The sequence below is a fragment of the Gossypium arboreum genome, chromosome 13, assembly GCF_025698485.1.
Source record: "Gossypium arboreum isolate Shixiya-1 chromosome 13, ASM2569848v2, whole genome shotgun sequence".
Taxonomy (NCBI): domain Eukaryota; kingdom Viridiplantae; phylum Streptophyta; class Magnoliopsida; order Malvales; family Malvaceae; genus Gossypium; species Gossypium arboreum.
This window is the reverse complement of record NC_069082.1, coordinates 79,103,621-79,125,772: the sequence shown is the minus strand read 5'-3', so window position 1 is coordinate 79,125,772 and position 22,152 is coordinate 79,103,621. Positions and strand designations below refer to the sequence as shown.

The window sequence follows — 22,152 nt, the reverse complement described above, 5'->3', positions numbered from 1 at the left end:
AAACTTACTAAGCTTACAAAAGCTTACTCTGTTCGATCATGTTTTGGTTTATAGGTTGTGGATTCTGACTACCAGTTCGGGGATCATCAGCACTGCGTCACACTATCTACCATTACGGCAACTATGTGATTAGACTTAGCTTATGGCATGTATAGGATAGACAATATAGTAGAATGATATTTTGACTATTGTATATAAGCCATATGAAAATGACATCTTTTGAATGTTTACTTATAGAAGTTTACAAGTTAACCTTGGCTGTGTTTAGTGTTTATCCAAATGAATGATCTAAAAAAAATAAAAAAGAAAAAAGAAAAAAAGTTTTACCGTTCTATCATGAGTTACAAGTCCGGTAATGCCCCTTACTTATTCCGGCGATGGTTACGAGATAGGGGTGTTACATCTTTTACTAGGTGATTTTTAGTGAAAACACTTAAACAATTGACTTGTTTGTAAAAGTGTAAAAGAGAGTAGTAATAATGTGAAATAAGAGAAAATATGGGCTGATATAAGCTTAGTAAAGGCTCGATTAGGCTTGGGTAACCTAGAAAATGCATACATTTCATTTTACGAGTCTACGGACCAAAGTGTAAATATGTGAAAGTTTAAGGGTCAAAATGTAAAATTTCAAAACTATGATTTATGGACCCATTTAAACAATGTGAATAATAAATAAGTTAAATTTGGCATTATAAATCAAGAAAAACGTGAACCGGGACTTGATCGAGGAAAGAATAAAGAACACGACGATTAGGCTCGATTATCATCATTTTGTACCGAGGTAAGTACATATGCAAATAATGTGGTGTTGTAGTATATTTTAATGCTTTAATATATTGTAATAAATATTTTATGGTAATTATAAGTTATATGCCTGTTGATTGTTATGAAAGCATAAATGTTATTATGGTCATTATCCACGATGTTACGAGCAAGTACGATGGAGATACTATATGTATGTGACATCCCAAAATTGGCCCTAGTCGGGAAGTGGTTTCGGGACCGCTAAACCGAGTCACCGACATGCTCGAACGTAATATTTATTGTCTAGAATATGGGAAAATGCATGTGTGAATTTTGAATTCTTTGATTTAGTTAATTTGATTGTGAATTGAAAGAAAAAGGACTCATGTGAAAGGATTTAAAAATATGTAGCTAATTTTAAGAGGTTAATAAAGGAATGAAGCAAAATAAATGGAGTTGCATGTCAAATACTCCATTTATTTTGGATGAGTGGCCGGCCATGTCTAGATTATGGGCAAGGGGACATGTTTCCAACATGTTTAGTTAGTGCATTATGTAGAAAGAATTAAGAAATGAAAAAAAAAAAAAAAAAAATGAGCATGGATGCCCCCCCATGGTGCCGTAGCTAGAGAGAAAGAAAGTAAAAAAGTTGTCATTCATCCTTTCTTTGAGCAAAGACTAAGAAAGAAAAACAAAAAATTGTTCATCTTTTCCCTCCTTCCTTTGGCGAAATTCCTAAGAGGAAGAAGAGATTTTTGCTTCATTTTCTTTGTTTAGAAGAGATCTAGAAGGAGATTTGGCTAAACTTGCATCAAGATTAAGGTATGTATGAGGTTGTGTCATGAGATTCATGCTTGTTTTGGTTGCTAACTTGATGTGCATGTTAGCCATGGTTCAAATCCTTGCTATGCCATGAAAAATGGTATTTGGCCAAGGTTGATATTGTGTTAAAGCCATTGCATGCTAAATGTGAAGCTTGCTAATGATGCATGCAATGATGGATTGACTACTCTTGAAATTTCTTTATAGCAATCTTGAGTAAGACATTGAGTTCTTTGTTTAACCATGACCAAAGTTCAATGGGGTATGATTGTGATGTATTCGCCATGATGCATTCATGAGCATGATTTATGCTTGTTACTTGATTGGTAAAATTTGTGTTTTAGAGGGTTATGAACACCTTGAGATTCGCCATGCACCTATATGTGTATATATGTTTGCACATGATATTTTGATTATGAAGAAAGTGATAAATATGTTTGTTTAAAGAAGAAATTTGTTGAAGAATGTTGTGAAATTTGCATGTACATTCGGCCTAGTACATGTATAGTGTGAAAAACCTTGAAATTATTTTTGATTTTGTGTATTTATGACCATGTGTAATCGGCCACACGAGTAATTTGAGCACTTGATGTTATGTTAAAATTCTTGAGCTTAAATATATGAATGTATGTATATGTGGCCATATAATGGCGTTTTGGTTCAAAGGTTGAATGATAAATTATAATAAAGTGAGATGATATGAGATGCCGAATGTGATTTACTAGTAAACATTATTGATAGAAATATTGAATACTTCTACTTGTATTCGTTAAGCTCAAGAGCAAAAGGGAGCTAAATCCGATAAAGGGAAGGAAAAAGTGATCGAATAGCCGTTGAAGCCGTTCGACAACATCCGAGGTAAGTCCTCAAGAAATGACCCTACTCGAATTATGTGAAATGAAATATGGATGTATAATGATTATTGATTTATGTGTGTATGAGTATTTGAATGATATCCGGGCTAAGTCCCCAAGGCGATTATGCTAGTGATATGTTTGTGTTTGAGCCTTAGTAACGAAAATGAAACATGGATGTGTAATGATTATTGATGTATGTGTGTGCATGAGCAATTGAATGATATCCGGCTAAGTCCAAGACATTTATGCTAGTAATTATATCCGGTTAAGACCAAGGCAATTGTGCTAGTGACTACATCCGGGCTAAGACCCGAAGGCATTCGTGCAAGTTGTTAAATCCGGGCTAATACCCGAAGGCATTTGTGCAAGTCGTTCTATCCGGGCTAAGACCCGAAGGCATTCGTGCATGTGGTTATATCCGGTTGTATTCAAGAAGCTTGGGCTGGAGGTGGCGTTGGTTGCTGTAATAAATTTAATTAGTACGCTCGAAAAGCCCAAAGGATAATGTATGTTTATATGTGCATTGGAAAAGTCGATATGTTTGAGTAACATTCGTTCAATCGACTAACGAGTTTTCAGCTATTGAATTGGTTGATATCTTGTGAAAGTATATAATGATGAAGTGTGAAGTAAGTATGATTATGTGAATGCGTATTAATGAAATGATTCATTTGGCTATGTGAATGTAATGCTTTAGTTAAAGCTGATTTTATTGCTTGAGACTTACTAAGCATAAAAATGCTTACCCCGTTGCTTTGGCTCTCTGTTTTATAGATTTTGCTCGTTAGCGATCGGATTAGGGATCATTAAAGTCGAAGTCATCTACACTATCAAAGCCTCCATTTTGGTATAATTTTGGTTGAACTTTGAAATGGCATGTATAGGACTACCCTATTGTTGAAGGTCATGTACCTTTCGGTTTTGTGTAAACTTGGATAGCCATGCGAAAATGGCTTATATATGTTTTTGGTATGATACTATAATTGTTGTATGTTGATCATTATGGGGTATGGAATTGTTTTGAGAAGATTAGCCATTGGAATGGTTAATCATGATCACACTTTGTGCTATGTATGCAAAGAGGGGCAATTGAATCGTGGAAATCATGAAATAGGTAAAGGTTACCTTGAAAACAGATGCTGGCAGCAGCAGTGGTGTGGTTTTGAAAAATCACCAAAAATTGTAGGAATGGTATTAAATAGTGAATAAGTTATGTGAATTAACCTTGATGAGTCTACTTTCATATGGAAGAAACGAAACGGTCATAGGAGTTACTTGTTAAGAGATATTAAAGTTATCGTGAGACAGGGCCAGAACAGTTTCTGGGTCCCCTTTCGCGACTTTAAAAATTTACTATAAATTATCCAGAAATAATTAGGAGTCATGCCTTATATTTTCAGATTCCATTTTGAGTCTAGTTTCATTAGAAACAAACGGCACCAGTATTAAAGCCCTGTACAGAGAGATATTCAAGTTGTAACGCGCGAAGGTCAGAGCAGTCGATCCCTGTAACATGGGTGACTTTAACTAATAAACTGTACCAATTGGACCGACCAAAAATTCTAGAAATAAATCCATGGAAGGATATATGAGTCTAAATTCAGGGAAAATTTACGAAATCAGTTTCTGAGTTTTGAAACTCGAGATATGATTTTTAAGGCGACAGTGACGCAGTTTTCCAGCCTGTCTGGAAATGCCAAATTGGTCGGTGCTTTAAGAGGACTTGGCTCGTTAACCCCTCGCGTCCGACACCGGCGATGGTCTCGGGTTCGGGGTGTTACAATGTAAGTGAGGAAAAATCCCGTTTGAACCTTAGGAATAGTTTAGGATACAAGATACAAGTGACATGTCACTAGGATACAAGATACAAGATACAAGTACAAGCGTGTGTTCGGCCGTGTGAAAATCCCTGTAGGTTCAAAATAAAAAATAAATTCTAGAAATTCCACACTGGTATGGGACACGGGTGTGTCCCAAAACAGACAAGCATGTGCATTACCTCCACACGGGCGTGTAAGGCTTAAACCTAGAAATTTTTCTTAGAACTTTCTTAAGTTCTCAGTTTAGTTTCAAATTGCTTTTAATGTATGTTTTGGACATCGCAGGTCTATAATAAGGATAATATGATCTTGTTTGATCGATTTTAATTTGGAATGAAATTTTATGACCCGTATTTTCCGAAAATGCCCTGTTTATGTACGGTAATGCCTCGTACCTTATCCCGGTCTTAGGTATGGGTAAGGGGTGTCACATGTTGGCATTGTACGAGCTTTCTGAGCTATCTGCATATCCTTATGATTTTGAACAGTTCAACGGGCATTTCGAGAAAAGAATGAATATATGAAATGTGTATTTGATTCAGGTACGTTTGAAATGTATACTATGTTTGAGAATAAAAGGTAAGTATATGTGCTAGTGATGATATGTGATATAAGTATAAGAAAATATGCTATATGTGCAAAGGAATTGGGAATATGTGAAATGTATATGAACTATGTGGTTTGTGATAGTATTTGACTATGGAGTATATGTAATTTGATGATGCTTATATGCTTAAAATGATAAGTTTAATTGTATATGGCTTACTAAGCTTTTGAAAGCTTACTTTGTGTGTGTTTGCATTGTGTTTTAGATATCGAAACTACCGGGAGCTCAGGGATCTTCGAGGATCATCACCATAATATCGAACCTTATTTTGGTACCCTTTTGAGAATGTATTTATCAAAGTATGGCATGTATAGGCTAGAACTATTTTGGTATGTTTTGTGATGTATATATATCATGCCATGTGATATGGCTAGACTATGTTGTGTTAAGAAATGGTATGTTATGATGTGTTCATGGATGGCCAAGAGAATTGGTCAATTTGGTAAGTTGTGGTATGTGCCTATTTTGGAATTTTGTAAGATTTTAGCATGTGAATAAATGAAGTCAATTGAGATTATGAATCATATGTTTTGGTATGACTTTGGTTTATGATTTGGTATGCTTTGGTTTGGATATATGCATGAAATTGGTTGGTGATTATATGACATGAGGAATGTATGTTATGTGAGTGAAATTGATTAAATTTGTGCTACAATTGTTACCTATTTGTTGCTTGTAGGAAGGACCCTTAATGGGTGGCAATTTGGCTTTGCAAATAGCCTATTTTTGTCCACATAGGTATAGACATGGGCGTGTGTCTCAGCCGTGTGCGACACACGATTATGTTACATGGCCGTGTGTCCTTTAGGGTACCCTATGATTTAAAGTCAGTATACCCTACAGTTTTGACACGGCTTAGACACACGGGCATGTTTATTTGTTGTGTATGACAGACAGGCTGGGACATGGGCATGTGGTTGGCCATGTGATCCAAGTCAGTAGCCTCCCTAATTTTTACACAGCCTAGCACACAGACGTGTCTTGTGGCCATGTGAATGAGTCAGTATGTATGCCCTATTTTGCCACGGCCTAGACACACCAGTGTGTCTAATTCCTTGTGAGGCACACAGCTTGTTCACACGGGCGTGTGACCTTTGTAACTTAGAAAAGTGTTTAAGTTTTGAAAAATTTTGTATTTGCTCGGTTTAGTCACGACCTCTTCATAAAGCATGTTTAAGGTTTTGTTGACCTAAGAAAGGGACTTTATGTTGATGTTTGATTATGATGCTATAATGTTTGTGAAATGAATGTGAAATATTCTGATATGTCTGGTAATGCCTTTTAACCCTAGTCTAGCAACGGATATGGGTTAGGGATGTTACAAACATAGCACAACCTAGTTCTTGATACCAATTGTTAGAAAAAATTTGGTTTGAAAACGGTTTACACCATAAAATAACTACATCGTATTTTCCCCAAGGTTCATTGGTACCCATCCTGATTAGCTTCACTAGGATCAATCACCTCGCCACTGCCTTCCATCATCTACTTACTTGTTAAGAGAGAAGTAGGTGAGTTCATTGAGAACTAAGTGAATATACAAGAAACATCAAAGCATGCTTAAAATACGAAGTTAAAACAACATCTTAGTCTAAAAACCATTTCGCGAGCTAGGCTCACTGCAAAGGTACGAGACCCAGTTCGCTGTTGCCTGCTTGTTCGAAAACATCAAAGCTTGCAAAATAGTTCCAAATGTACTTGTTGGAAATCATACTTAAAAACTTGGCTTCTTTTTTGTAACGAAAAATAAAACATATTCATGTACCTGTTATGTCCTTGTGATTTTTCTCATTCTTATACTAATCTTGCTGAAAAACATAAAACATGTTCGTATACTAGTTGGATACAAGGATCTCCTTATATCACCTAACTTGTGACTTAAAAAGTCCTTAACATGCGCCATAAGTGTAACAAAAAGCTAAATACTCTCTCTTACACCAACATGTCCCTTCGAATGGAGCATAGCTCGACAGTCCCTTATCTCTCCACATGTCCCAAGGCCTCAATGCCCAAATCATAAACTTATAGGTGAGTACTACCAATCTTATGGCATCCTAATATATCTAACATAGTGTTCAAATAAGGAGCTCGCATAAAATACTGTTCACATAGAGCTCACATAGAGAGCTCGCAAAAACACAGTTTGTAAAATCATGCTTTGAAACATATCTTTAAAACATTTAAAACATAAGTTTGCATAGAAGCAAACATAAAACATGTCTTTCAAAACATAATCACATATCTTGAAAAAAAAAGTTTATAGAAAAGCTTACTCTTAGAAATTAGTTTTTTTTTTAAATCCCTAAGTTCCTAAAAACACAATGGTTCACATGTAAATAGCGATTAGCTGAGAATTTAGACAAGTTTTTCTTTTCCTTTGTCCTTGCTGGTAAATGATCCACTAGTTCATAGCACACATAAAAATACACAAATTACTTACCAAAGCACACAAAATTCAAATGTATGAGCGAACCTAGATTCCTAGACAATTAATCCTAGCAAAACAGAGGCTTACCTTGGTTTCTAAGAACTTTGGTTCAGAATAGAGACTTGACAAAATGAATAATCAATGAAAGAAATTTTCATGGAAATGACTTAATTTATAGGCACTAAGTGTTTTAGTACTCTTAGTATACCCTACTTAACTTAAGAAAAAGGTTACATGCATGAATAGTTTCATATTTAGAGAACAAGTCAACTTTTTAATTCGAGTGTAACTCAGCTTATACTAGTGAACCCTAGCTCACTGTATTAACTAATGAACCTCAAATCACCAAACCAACTAGTGAACCCCAACTCATAAAACCATTTAGCGAACCCGCCCTCCTTAACATTGGCAAAACCCTCTTACAATATCCTTTAGGAGTACACTGCTCGTCAATCTTGCAGGCGAACTCTGCTGAAAGTTTTGTAGTGATCACTAGCTCGCCATACCAGACGTGAACTCCTTGCTGAGAAGTCCAAAATTCCAAGCTTTATCTGGGGATGTTATAAAGAAAATATGTTTAATATTTCATAACTCAACATGTCCATTATGATCGAATCACTAATTTTTGTTTCAAGCTTCAAAACAGTCCAAAAACATAAATTCATTCTTTGGCTATTTTTTAAGTAATTCATATAGGACTGAAAATTTTCATTCTCATTTTCATTTTCATTTCCATTTCCATATTTGGAAACCTACATTCATTTCCAAATGTTTCTATTTCTCCATTTCGGAGAAAACTATAATCATTCTTGAATGTTTCTCATTTCTCTTATAAACTATAATCATTCTTGAATGTTTCTCATTTCTCTTTTTTTTGTTCATTCTGTTATATCTATATTCTAACATGCAATTCATTTATGATTGTAACATCCCGATTTTGGGCTTAGTTGGAACAGTGGTTTCGGGACCACAAATTTGATGAGGAAAATTTTATTTTTATTATAGTTTTATGGTCTACGATTTCACAAAATGATTTCGTGAACGTTTGGGCACTCAATTTAGTAAAAAGGACTAAATTGTAAAAAGTCAAAAAGTTGAGTTTTATATGTTAGAGGTGTCAAATTGTCATGAAATTTTAAATAGGAGGTCCTTAAATGATAATTAAACCATTGTATAACTTGTTGGACAAAAATGGCCTTGTTTGGGTAAAATTTGAAAGAATAGTAAAAAGGACATTTTGGTCATTTAGGGTAAAATGAATTAAAAGACAAATTTTAAACCCCAAATGTGTCCCTTTCTTCTTGCTACAGTAGAATGTACCAAGAGCAGCCATGTTTAGGGTTTGGCCAAGCTTCCAAGCTTAATAGTAAGTGATTCCGAGCTCCGTTTTTAATGTTTTATGTATTTTTGAAATCCCGATAACATGATTTGCTCATTTCTACCATTATTTTGAGTTAGAATTTATGTTTAAAAATTTACCCATAAATGATATGCATGTATTTTGATGTTTAATGGTAGAATATGAAGCTTGAAATTGTGCTAAACAACTTTTGCTAAGCGATTTTACATGAAAACGAGGAAAACAACAAAATCGGTAAAAATAGCTAATGTTCATAAGTACATGTTAGAGTGAGAATTTGATGTTGCCATAGAAGGGAAAAATGATCAGCATGTCCTAAAACATAAGAAAATAGGAAGAAGTTTCATTTCCGAACCTTGGGGCAAAAGTGAAAATATGCAAAAATTTAGGGATCAAAATGAAAATTTTTAAAAATATGATTTTTAGACCCATATGAATAGTGTGACTAATTAGTAGGCTAAATGTGATATTATAGATCAAGGAAATTGATATTTGGGCTTAAATCGGGAAAATACAAGGTTGTGGACTAGAATGGTAAATTATCATTTCTGGATCCGAGGTAAGTTTGTACGTAAATAATTTATCGATTCTTTTTATTTTATTATATTTTGTTATCATATGAAATGCAGCTGCCTATAGAATGATTATTTGTTGTAAATTGAAATTTGAAAAAGGACTATGAATAAATTGTAACATGTTGGAAAGTGAAGAATTTCCCGGTTGAGCCTTCGGAATAGAAACGATACGAGTGATCTATTGTGAGGTCACATGTGTAGTACTAAGTGCAGGCTACTATGTGTACCGGATTATTGGTCTCATGTGTAGTACTAAGTGCAGGCTACTACGTGTACCGGATAATTGGTTGCATGTGTAGTACTAAGTGCAGGCTACTATGCATACCAGATAGCTTTGGCTACAAGTGTGAAAATATGTGTAGGCAACTGAGTATCAGCTATTATTCCAAAGAGTTCAACGAGAAAATCGATTAAGTAAAAATACATGTGAACATGATTATATGATGAATAAGTGCAGGTATATCTTTCAGAAAATTTTGAGCAATATGCTCGATATTTGAGTGAACTTCAATAAGATAAAATGGATTAAGTGAAATTATGTAAGAGTGAACTTTTGTAGTAAAATAGTGTTGGACAGCAGCAGTTGTGTGACTTTGAAAATTCACCAAAAATTGTGTAAGTTGAATTAAATTTCAAGTAAATTATGGTATTAAATATTAATGAGTCTATTTTTATATAAAAGAAACAGATGGAGCAAAAGAGTTATATATTATGTGATATTATAATTTTTGTGGGACAGTATCAGAATGAATTCGAGATCCCCTGTTCTGACTTGAAAAAATTTTTAAAAAATTGTAGAAAAATAATTATGGGTTATAATTTATATTCTTAAAATCCTTAATGAGTATACTTTCAGGAGAAAGAGACAGAAACATTATCTGTGTCTCGTACTATGAGATAAATAAATTTTAGTGAAGAAAGGTTGAAGCTATCTAACAGTGAAATAGAGGAGACTTTGAATAATAAACTGTACTTATTGCCTAGACCAAAAATTCTAAAAACTTTATGATGAAAATATATATAAGTCTAGTTTTTGGAAAAATCTACAGATCTTAATTTGGAGTTTTTTAACTCCAGATATAAATGATTTAGTGACTGTAACTCAAGAAAGCAGCTTAACCAGAACATGTGTAAATGTACAATTGGGTTAGTTTTACTATGGAAAGAATGTTAGTAAATTTCTTATTATTTTCATGTGAGCTTATTAAGCGTAAAGCTTACCCCCTCTTTTCTATTTCTTTTAGTGTTGTCAGGTTAGCTCAGGGTTGGAGATCGTCGGAGGCAGCATCGCACTATCAAGCCAACACCTTGAGATTATAATCACATATGCTAAAATTATCAAGTGAGTGGCTTGTATAGGGACCTAGTTTTATAACATGTGTGTTATAGGCTTCAAAGGCCTATATAAGGGACGATATGCATGTGTATAAGATGTTTTAATTTTGGACAAAAATTTTGTGGCCCGATTTTGCATGTTAAATGTTTAAGTCCAGTAACGCCTTGAACCCTGTCCCGGCGTTGGATACGAGTGAGGGGTGTTACATTTAGTGGTATCAGAGATATGGTTTAGTCGGTTCTCGGACTAACCTAGCATGTGTCAAAGTCCAGCTATACATGCCACTGATCCGTGATAGTGTGATGTCTCTCGACGCTTATGAGAGCCACTTTGTTTAGACAAAGATACTCTCCAATCGAGCTACACCGACCATGTTGAATGTGATACTAAAATATTCGAGTAAAGTATAATCATGACGAACTGAAACTTGGAAAGGTACGAATGAGGATTCATGACATGTGTACATGGTGAAATGAGCTTATCTATGATTAATAGATAATTCCATGATGTATATGATCGATTTATTTAAATAAATGCATGTGTTTGAGTAACTTATCAAAAATATTGATAAGATAAATATTCATGTATATTGGTTGGGATGATTATGATTGGTAAGCTCGTATAACTTGAGTAAATGTATTAAATTGCTTGGACTAATATGTATGATTGTAATGATATGTATATGATGATGTGTCAGACGAAAGTTTAGACTGTGATATACTTATCCATGTTTGTTTAGCCCTTAAATGATATTATGTGCTTGATTTGTCTGATTTAATGAATGGATAAGTAAGATTATCTAGGAAACATGGAAATACATGTATCAGTACACTTGTTTAAATGAGATAACTGGAAAGTGAGTGTAAAATCAATATGAATGTTAGTTACTCAAAATGAATGACATGATTGAGATATGATTGCTATGATGAAAACTGTGTTACATGTAAATGTATATGAGAGTTGAGTCAGAGGCACTACGACCCTCTTCCCCTTACCAAAGTGATGTTTTATAATGGAAATTCTTGAGATTTATGTTGAATGAGTTTCTAGATGAGAAACCAAAGAGTTCAATGATAGAATGGTTATAAGCATGATTAGAGATTGAGAATGGGTTGATAAGTACAGATATGAGCTAGAAAGATATCGGATTGACCGCAAGATTGTTTAATTTTCGCAACATCACAGTTAGCAAAAAAGGTTAATTTTGGTAAAACGATCTATCTTGGTATGATGTCGAGAAATGTATTGATTGAAATTCCCTCATGAATTGGTTTTCTTAGTAAAAGGAATATTATGGAATTTGGGACGGCAGAAATAGTTAAAGGAATAATGTTCGAAATATGAAATGTTCAAGCATGGTAATTACAGCGAACAGTTTGTGACTGTCTCTATGGAGATATTGTATGAGATTACCTGATACTGGAAATATTATTGGGGCTATCTAATCCCTGATGAATTCTTATATTATGAAAATGTTCCTTGATCTTAATGTTAGACGAATATATTGTCAGTCTGATTGGGTTATGATCTGCATGGTTCTGTTTTTCTCTGGTATTTTGTTATATTCTGCCAATTGAGAATCGATGAGAAATTGTGTATGGTTCCATGATTCTGTCTCTATTGATCATTGCTCTAACTAATTATGAACACACATATATATATGAAGAGCATATAGTTCCAGTCGTATTTGTTGTCAGTGGTTTAAAATGATGTTATTCTGGATTTCTTTATTTTGGGCTTCTCCGTCTTGAATTTCTCTATCTTGGATTTTCTGGTTATATTTATATTGTAACTTTTTGATCATCGCTTACATTAAGAGCATGACCTCCAGCTTTGATGTATATAAAGAACAAGTATGACTATACCTCTGAATTGATCCTGATAGTGTGGTGAAATTTCAAGTCCTAATGTGTATGGTGGATTTCCTTTCTCAAGTAAGTTAATCAGAGTTAATGTATTCAGTTGAGGTACCAGTGTTACTTATGCTAATGCATTTGTTATGGTCTTCAATTGGCATGATGAGTGAATTTGGAATGATGCATGTTGAATTGTTCTGTGACTAGAAGAGAGAATTTTTTTGAAATATCAATTACGGATGAATAAGGTCGACTTGATTGTTCAATCTGTATGGAATATATATTTAGAATTTAATGAGATGTGCATGCTTTAGAATAAGATTTTATTTTTTCACGGGTAAAAAGATGAATAGTCTAATTAAGAAGTGTATGTTTCCTAGGAGAATCGTATGCGATAAGAAGATCTGATATTGATAATTTGAAGATAATCTGGGTATCTAAAAATGCTGAAACGATCATTGTTTATCTTTGAGTACAAATTCTTGAAATGTTGAAAGTTTAAAGATGTATAGCAAGAATCATCAGAATTATTTTTTCCGTTTGGGAATTAGAATGGAAATAGAAAAGGTTAATATGGATTTTCTTGTTTGGATCATTCCTGTCCTTGAAAGAGGAAAGTGATATGTAGCGTTGTTAAACGTTATGAGATGTGTAAATTATGCTGGTATACCCGAATGTAAGCTCACCAGATTCATAGAATTTCGTGTCTTTATGAATTTTGGATATCATGAAATTTTAATCTCCACTAATCAGATTGAGATCCGAGTTTCTTATCATGATTTCTTTGGAAAGCCAGAAGAGGCTTGGAAAAATAGTAGCTGAGGGTTGAATTGACAAATAATTGGACTGTGTGAAATTATAAAAGTATGAGGTTGAGATGAACTAATTAGTTTTACTATTCGAATCCGAAAATATTCGGGTGCGAATGTATATGTAACATGATGGTATGGATCGGACTTTTGAGTACATGAGCTTTCTAGTAGAGATTAAGTTTCAGTAAAAGTATTGTAAAGTGAATACCACTTATAATTTTTGTATGTAAAATTTAAAGAGACAGGTAGTAAAAGTTTAGCCTAAGTGAAAGTTCTTTGACATCGATTATAGGATTGAGGAATCCAAGTGAAAAAGCCAAAACCACTTTTCTGGTGAGATTTTCGACGACGAAAATCCCTAAAGGGGAGATAAATGTAACATCCCGATCTTAGGCTTAGTGGGAACAGTGGTTTCGGGACCACAAATCCGATGAGAAAAATGTTATTTTTATTATATTTTTATGGTCTTCGATTTCACAAAATGCTTTCGTGAAAATTTCGTTCGAAAATTTCGATGCTTGGGCACTCAATTTAGTAAAAAGGACTAAATTGTAAAAAGTACAAAAGTTGAGTTTTATATGTTAGAGGTGTCTAATTGTCATGAAATTTTAAATAGGAGGTCCTTAAATGACAATTAAACCATTGTATAATTTGTTGGACAAAAATGGCCTTGTTTGGGTAAAATTTGAAAGAATAGTAAAAAGGACATTTTGGTCATTTAGGGGTAAAATGAATTTTTAAGACAAATTTTAAACCCCAAATGTGTCCCTTTCTTCTTGCTACAGCAGAATGTACCAAGAACAGCCATGGTTAGGGTTTGGCCAAGCTTCCAAGCTTAATAGTAAGTGATTCTGAGCTCCGTTTTTAATGTTCTATGTATTTTTGAAATCCCGGTAACATGATTTGTTCATTTCTACCATTATTTTGAGTTAGGATTTATGTTTAAAAATTTACCCATGAATGATATGCATGTATTTTGATGTTTAATGGTAGAATATGAAGCTTGAAATCATGTTAAACAACTTTTGCTAAGCGATTTTACGTGAAAACGAGTAAAACAACAAAATCGGTAAAAATAGCTAATGTTCATAAGTACATGTTAGAGTGAGAATTTGATGTTCCCATAGAAGGGAAAAATGATCATCATGTCATAAAACATAGGAAAATAGGAAGAAGTTTCATTTCCGAACCTTGGGGAAAAAGTGCAAATATGCAAAAGTTTTGGGGTCAAAATGAAAATTTTTAAAAATATGATTTTTAGACCCATATGAATAGTGTGACTAATTAGTAGGCTAAATGTGATATTATAGATCAAGAAAATCGAGATTTGGGCTTAAATCGGGAAAATACAAGGTTATAGACTAGAATGGTAAATTGCCATTTTTGGATCCGAGGTAAGTTTGTACGTAAATAATTTATCGATTCTTTTTATTTTATTACATTTTGTTATTATATGAAATGTGGCTTCCTATAGAATGATTATTTGTTGTAAATTGCAAATTGAAAAAGGACTATGAATAAATTGTAACATGTTGGAAAGTGAGGAATTTCTCGGTTGAGCCTTCGGAATAGAAACAATACGAATGATCTATTGTGACGTCACGTGTGTAATACTAAGTGCAGGCTACTACGTGTACCAGATTATTGGTCGCATGTGTAGTACTAAGTGCAGGCTACTGTGTGTACCCGATAACTTCGATCACGTGTGTAGTACTAAGTGCAGGCTACTACGTGTATCAGATGGTTAGGTCATGTGTGTAGTACTAAGTGCAAGCTACTACGTGTACCGGATAATTGGTCGCAGGTGTAGTACTAAGTGCAGGCTACTATGCGTAGCAGATAGCTTTGGCTACAATTGTGAAGATATGTGCGAAGCTCACGAGTATCAGTTATTATTCCGAAGAGTTCAACGGGAAAATCGATTAAGTAAAAATACATGTGAACATGATTATATGATGAATAAGTGCAGGTATATGTTTAAGAAAATTTTGAGTACTATGCTCGATATTTGAGTGAACTTCGATAAGACAAAATGGATTAAGTGAAATTATGTAAGAGTGAATTTTAGTAGTAAAACAGTGTTGGACAGTAGTAGTTGTGTGACTTTGAAAATTCACCAAAAATTGTATAAGTTGAATTAAATTTCAAATAAATTATGGCATTAAATCTCAATGAGTCTATTTTTATATAAAATAAATAGTGGGAGCAAAAGAGTTATATATTATGTGATATTATAATTTTTGTGAGACAATGTCAGAATGAATTCGAGATCCCCTGTTCTGACTTGGAAAAATTTTTAAAAATTGTATAAAAATAATTATGGGTTATAATTTATATGCTTAGAATCCTGAATGAGTATAATTTTAGGAGAAAGAGACGGTAACATTATTCGAGTCTCTACTATGATATAAATAAATTTTAGTGAAGAAAGGTTGAAGTTGTGTAACAGCAAAATAGAGGAGACTTTGATTAATAAAATGTACTTATTGGATGGACCAAAAATTCTAAAAACTTTATGGTCTAAATATATATAAGTCTAGTTTTTTGGAAACTTTACAGATCTTAATTTTGAGTTTTTTAACTCCAGATATAAATGATTTAGTGACTGTAACTCAAGAAAGCAGCTTAACCAAAACATGTGTAAATGTACAATTGGGTTAGTTTTACTATGGAAAGAATGTTAGTAAATTGCTTATTATCTTCATGTGAGCTTATTAAGCGTAAAGCTTACCCCCTCTTTTCCATTTCTTTTAGTGTTGTCAGGTTAGCTCAGGGTTGGAGATCGTCGGAGGCAGCATCGCACTATCAAGCCAACACCTTGGGAGTATAATCACATATGCTAGAATTATCAAGTGAGTGGCTTGTATAGGGACCTAGTTTTATAACATGTGTGTTATAGGCTTCAAAGGCCTATATAAGGGACGATATGCATGTGTTTAAGATGTTTTAATTTTGGAAAAAAAATTTGTGGCCCGATTTTGCATGTTGTAAATGTTTAAGTCCGGTAATGCCTCGAACCTTGTCCCGACATTGGATACAGGTGAGGGGTGTTACAATGATTGCAATGAGCTAGAGGAGGGACCGAGTGGACATATGTAGTTGAGGCCCAAATGATTTATAATTAAGTTCTGGCTTTTCGCCTATTAATTATAAACTCATTTAGTCATGAAGTCATTCCACTATTGTATCGTAACTGAGCTCACCACAATGACATACCATTACGAAAGCAACTACTTAGTGCTCGACCAATGACCTTGTCATAAGTGTGTTACCCTCATAGAATATATTTGATCTATTTGGGATAATATACATTCTCCCAATATGATCCTATTTTATCTCATGGTAACTATTACATCTTCTTTCATGAAAAGTCAATCACTATCAAATAGTGATAAAGTCATCCATCATAAAGGCAGACGACCCATGGCCACATTTGCTTTTCATCAACCATATAATGAGAGGATATCATTTACTCATATTTTGGGTTATGAAATCAACTATTGTGAATGACGCTACATACTATAGAAGCTATACACCAAATATACTAGCTTTTGGCTCCTTATCTATTTGAAATTAGATTTTTACTCACATCAAAGTGTACGAGTCACATATACATAGTCGTCATCCACTAATGATTTACGTATGCCACACTATAAACATCACAAGTGAATAAGCCCATAAATGGATTTAGGATTTATTCTGCTTGGGTCTTGTCCGATGTATTGTCAGTCCATTTAGTGATATCTATGTCTCTATCATCTAGGAGTCATCTGCTTCGATGCCCTAGATAAGGCATCTCCCCAATTGGACTTGATAGATGACATATTAGTCTTTTAATCGGCCTGCTCATTTAGGATTAGACTAAGGACATTTTTAGGTTTGTATACTAATATATGTTGTCTTTTTGGTACTACGATTCAACTACGTAATACCACTTAGTATCAGTTTAAACAATAAACAACTAATGAGAAACATTTGCTTCTATTTTTCTTTGCGTGCTAAAACCATTTAAGGACAATAATACAAAGTATATTAATTTAACTCATTAATAATTTTATTAATCAATTTGTTCGAAAAAATTACAGGTGTACTTAGAAGAAAATACTACACTTAGGGCACCAGATCCAACATCCTGATGCAGGTGAAGAATGTTCATCAACATCCAAGATAGAATCATTGATCCCTTTAAGTGAGGGATTCAACTCAGAAGACAATCCATTAGAGTGTAGGCATTTGATCGACCAAGTAACAATGACAAGGATGACAATCTAACTTTGTTGGAAACAAATACGAAAAAATTCTTCCCAAAACCCTGGGTTGAACTAGGAAGATTAACGTTTCCAGTTTTGATTAAAATCCAGTAAGTAGAGTTGCCTATGAACCTAAAAAAGCACAAGAAGGACATAGGATGACATATTGCAGATATTCAAGATAATAGTTCTTCTTGGTATGCACGCAATATTGCCTAAAGTTGGAGAAGATAAGTCTGAAAGTTAGAGAAAATGGACCCAAACACGAGTATTTGATCCAAGTAAACTCAAGTATTGATGTTTAGGATCATTTACTTCAATTAACATTATTTCAACTAATGAGGGTCCGTGGAGATGGACCCAGTCTCAAGTATTCGGTCTGGGTAAAATTTTAAATCTTGAGGGCCAAAAACTTGCACTGACAACCAAGGTAAGACTAACGTAAGCAATTAGTAGTCGGATAATATAGGACCGATGAATTTGAGCAAGAAAATATTTCACCTATTTTTAAAAAAATATTTTTCTGTTATTTTATTCTATTTTTGTTTTTTGCAAAATAAAATATGGTTTCCCTCATGAATTGGTTTTAATGAAATAAACTTTTTGAGCTTTTCTCTTATTTTCCTCCGATGAATATTTTTGAACAATGAAGACATTGTTCCTCTTAAGTTTGGGGGGAACCGTGCCTCAAAATTTTTTTTATGGAAGATGACTCTTGCATGAAGGTAGGTAAGCGGAAAGATACTCAACATCAATTGATTTTGTATGGTATGTTAGTCCAGATTCAGGTATGATCTTCTATTTACTTCAAGTCTTTTATGTTAAGTAAATCATGAAATGAATGTTAATTTTAGTGAGCATATATAGAATCACCATAAAATTTTTAATCTTCCTTAAAAAAAAAAATAAAAGTAAGCATGCATAAGGGTTTAGTCTTTAGAATTGATTTGTTAATTTCTTTGAGGTGAAATTCCTAGGAAACATGAATTTAGTGGTGAGTTCTATCTTCAAAGATACAGGTGAGGAAATTGTTACGAGTTTGTTATAGATTTAGGATCAAGGTGTAAGAGTTTGAAGATAGTGTATACTTCTCAGTGTCACAACTTTGTGATAGATTTAGGATCACTTGTAAGAGTTTGAAGATAGTAGATACTTCTTACTAAGTTTGCCTCCACAGGCATAGGAAAACTGAACTGTGCAAACAAACTTTCTATCTCCTATTTATTTTCTGTTTCACATAGTGTTTAAAGAAATGTCCACTTCATTATAACCCCTTCCAAACACCAACCTTATTTCTCAACAACTGTTTCTAGATAACACAGTATATTTAATTAGAACAAGTCGTGCTCCTTGTTGTTTTCATACATCAACTTTACCCCTATTGATCTGAAATATGTTATATATAATACCTTCTTTCTATGAAGAGAATTGATTAAATTATATCTCATATATTGTATTCTGTCGTGATTAATATAAGCATTAGTATCGATTAAGACAACACTGATAAAGCCATCTGAAACAGGGGAAAGATAATTTAACAACTCACTCTTTTTACCCCAGAAAAAGAGAATTTCCATTTTTTTTAAGATATATTTTATATTAATATACATCATCTTCTAAACAATACGAAGGAATGCAGACAACAACAAATGATCTAAGCTGTCACAGATTTCTCAACTGTAACCTGGCCGGGATAACTCACTACGGATTTCGTACCAATTTCCCACAGCTCAGGTAATGCCTGCTTGATGTTGTGAATACTTTCTAATGCATAATCTGCACCTTTAGGTCTCTGGGAAGAACCAATCTGCATAAGTAAGGACAATAAGTTAGTTTCAGGGTAAGCTATGCCTAGGTAAAGGACAAGGCTTTCAAGGACTTGCCAGCACAGTGTGAAGACCAACATGTTTTCCTGCCTGAATGTTGCGGACGCTATCGTCAGAGAACAACTGAAACAGCAAAATCCAGTGATGGGGAAAACATCAGTAAACTGTGAAAAGCATCATTAAGTTACAAAATTCATGGATGTGAATTGTGTTGATGATCATCTTATTGTTCTCTGAGGGTTGATTTTGGCAATACTGAGAGCACGCTCTATGGCAGATTCTTGCGGCTTGCAAACAATGGGGGTCTTGGGCAATGTTGCACCTTGGTTGTGGTGAGCAAATTGGTCCATCATGTCGAAAATTTGAGGGCTGGTATGCACATAGGTTGCAGTAGCAGCTGATCCTAAAAACTCGATGTCTTCATCACCGGAAACTGTGTTCTTATGGGTAGGATTGAGAGTCTCAAAGCATATAACCCCTTCGAAACAGTCTTCCAATCCGAGTTTTGTAAGAGCTTTAACGGCATGGACCTTGTCTGCATTTGTAAATATCTATTACAACGAGACATATTGTTAGGAGACAGATTTAAAGTCGACGGTCAACACTTGCTTATTAATTGGGTAGCCAACTTCTTACAATTTTTCTAAGAGGCAAGGTCTGCAATAAACTCTTAATGAAGGATCTGGTTTTAGGTTCTAGTACGGAAGTAGTCCATGAACATACCTATTAAATACCAAAATTAAATGAAGGAAATTGAAAATTAAAGGGTTATTTGCATAAGAGATCTTTAATGTTCAAAGATTTTGAATTGATTTTCAATTTTAAAATATTTTAATTGAGTAATTAAAGTATTAGTATTGTATCAATAATGTCTTTCCATCAAACAAGTCATTAGTTTAGCTTAAGCATTAAATGTTACCTCAAATTTAACGTTACTATATTTGAAATAGATAAATCAAATTGTAAATATATGTACCCTACATGTATAACTTCATGAATAACTTCATATGACATGTAAAAAAAATAATCTTCCAATTTTTTTTCTTGACATTGTTTGATTTTAACACATGTTGAAGCAGTAGGATTTTTTGACAGAAAACATGTCTATACTTTAATTTGTATTTTAAAATATGCTATAATTTTTATCTGAATTGACATTTTACATATAAATTGATGACAGGATTAATTTAAAACTTGATTGATAAAATAATTATACTTTAAAAGAAAATAATCCGGAATAAAAAATATAGTTGTAATACCTATGAAAATCATCATAGTCAAAGTCATAACCAACAGCCTGCAAAAGAGAGAAATAAAAAGAAAAAGACAGTAAAATTTTATTATTTAGCAGCATGCTCTTGTTTTAATATTTTCTTTTATCTAAAGAAAAGAATGCTTGAAAAAGGAAAGGTTTAATAGAAGTAATACTATTAAGGCCAGCCATTGTTAACCCATAATTCTTATACAAGATGTTGGATTATTCCACAACTTTGTCCTCTTCTATGCCCAGTTTTTCGACCATGTAATCTGAAAAATATGGCATTCATTTTAAAATAAAAATATTAATAATAAATTAGATTGGCATTAAATCTTGATAGTAAAAATGGGAGCATCCAAATATCAGAATGCATATACAAATCCTTACCTTTAATATTCTTTCAACATTCTCTTTCAAGACCAGAATTTTTAGGATAAAGGGTATCGTCAAGATCTACAAATTCAACCAAATTGTCTTACATATCAGTGCTGCCAAAATGAATGCTTCTCGAGGCATTTGCGTTGAAGGAATTGTTATTACCAAATTATGAAGTGCAATATTTGATTGCTTTAATTTAAAAATTATCATAATAAAACGTTTGTATCCTTTTTGGCCATTAGTTCATATATTAACCTTGTAATTTTCAAGTAAAAGAGCTTACCTAACAAAAGGCAATCATATTGAGCCATTTTTTGGGGATTCGAATCCAGCAAGGAGCTTGATCAATGGACCTGGATTGATCAAAGGAAAGAAGTATTGTTTCAGATTTTATATAAAAATTAGCTTAAAAATCAATGAAAGAATGGTTGAAAATGTCAAAAGAAAAGAAAATGCAAGAAAGTTCTGAAGCAAGGCTGCAATGAATAAATAGTATACCAAAAATAAGATAAATTGATGAAAGGTAGTCTTTCAAGGCTAAGAAACGGAGAGGATGTGATTGTAATAATGTTCTCAATGAAAAACAGAGAGCAAAGGAGAAGGGGGAAGGAAAACAAAGGCCGAAATGGGCTTTTATAGGCAATATTGGTTGGCTTTTTCTTTTGTCTTTTTTGGTTATCGAATTCAAGTTAATCACGTTTAATTAACTTGTGTTGACGAATCAATATTTTTTTGCTATTTTCAAAGTGTAGGGAAAGTAACAGGAAGCAAACCCAAGCAAAAAAGCAATTCTTTTAAGGGAAAAAGAGAAAAGAAAAAAGTAGCAATTTTAATTTTAATCCTGTACTATTTAAAATTTGAGATGTAACTCATATACTTCAATTTAATATAATTTGATTATTCACTATATTAATCTTATTAATTTTCTTTTAAATAATTTTCATCATCTTATTAATTGGTCAAAACAGTTAATTGTTACTTTTAAATTGTTAAAAACATTAATTGATAATTAATAATAATGTTAATATTGTTTACAAGAATATAAAATTCACATCATCATTTTAATTCCAAAAAGTAAAAGTATTATTAATTTTGATTTATTAATAACATTATAAAAATAGAGACTAAATTATTTTAAATTAAAATAAAAATCAATTTTCTATTTTTGAATAATAAAGAGACTAAAATAAATTAGAGTAAAAAGAAAATGTAAAACAGAGTTA

General features: G+C 33.2%; 1 long non-coding RNA gene across 4 annotated transcripts; it reads right to left on the bottom strand.

The window, feature by feature from the left end:
* Positions 1 to 19,376: 19,376 nt before the first annotated feature.
* LOC108481454 (uncharacterized) lies at positions 19,377 to 21,544 on the bottom strand. 4 transcript variants are annotated; one of them, XR_008277431.1, is made up of 8 exons: positions 21,428 to 21,544; positions 21,213 to 21,282; positions 20,939 to 21,004; positions 20,722 to 20,820; positions 20,553 to 20,590; positions 19,930 to 20,016; positions 19,550 to 19,844; positions 19,377 to 19,416 (listed from the first exon to the last, which is right to left on the bottom strand). It is a non-coding gene; the product is annotated as an uncharacterized LOC108481454 (long non-coding RNA). The 4 variants fall into 4 exon arrangements; XR_008277429.1 differs by lacking the exon at positions 19,377 to 19,416 and having other exon boundaries at positions 19,531 to 19,844; XR_008277430.1 differs by lacking the exons at positions 19,377 to 19,416; positions 19,930 to 20,016 and having other exon boundaries at positions 19,531 to 19,844.
* Positions 21,545 to 22,152: the final 608 nt, after the last annotated feature.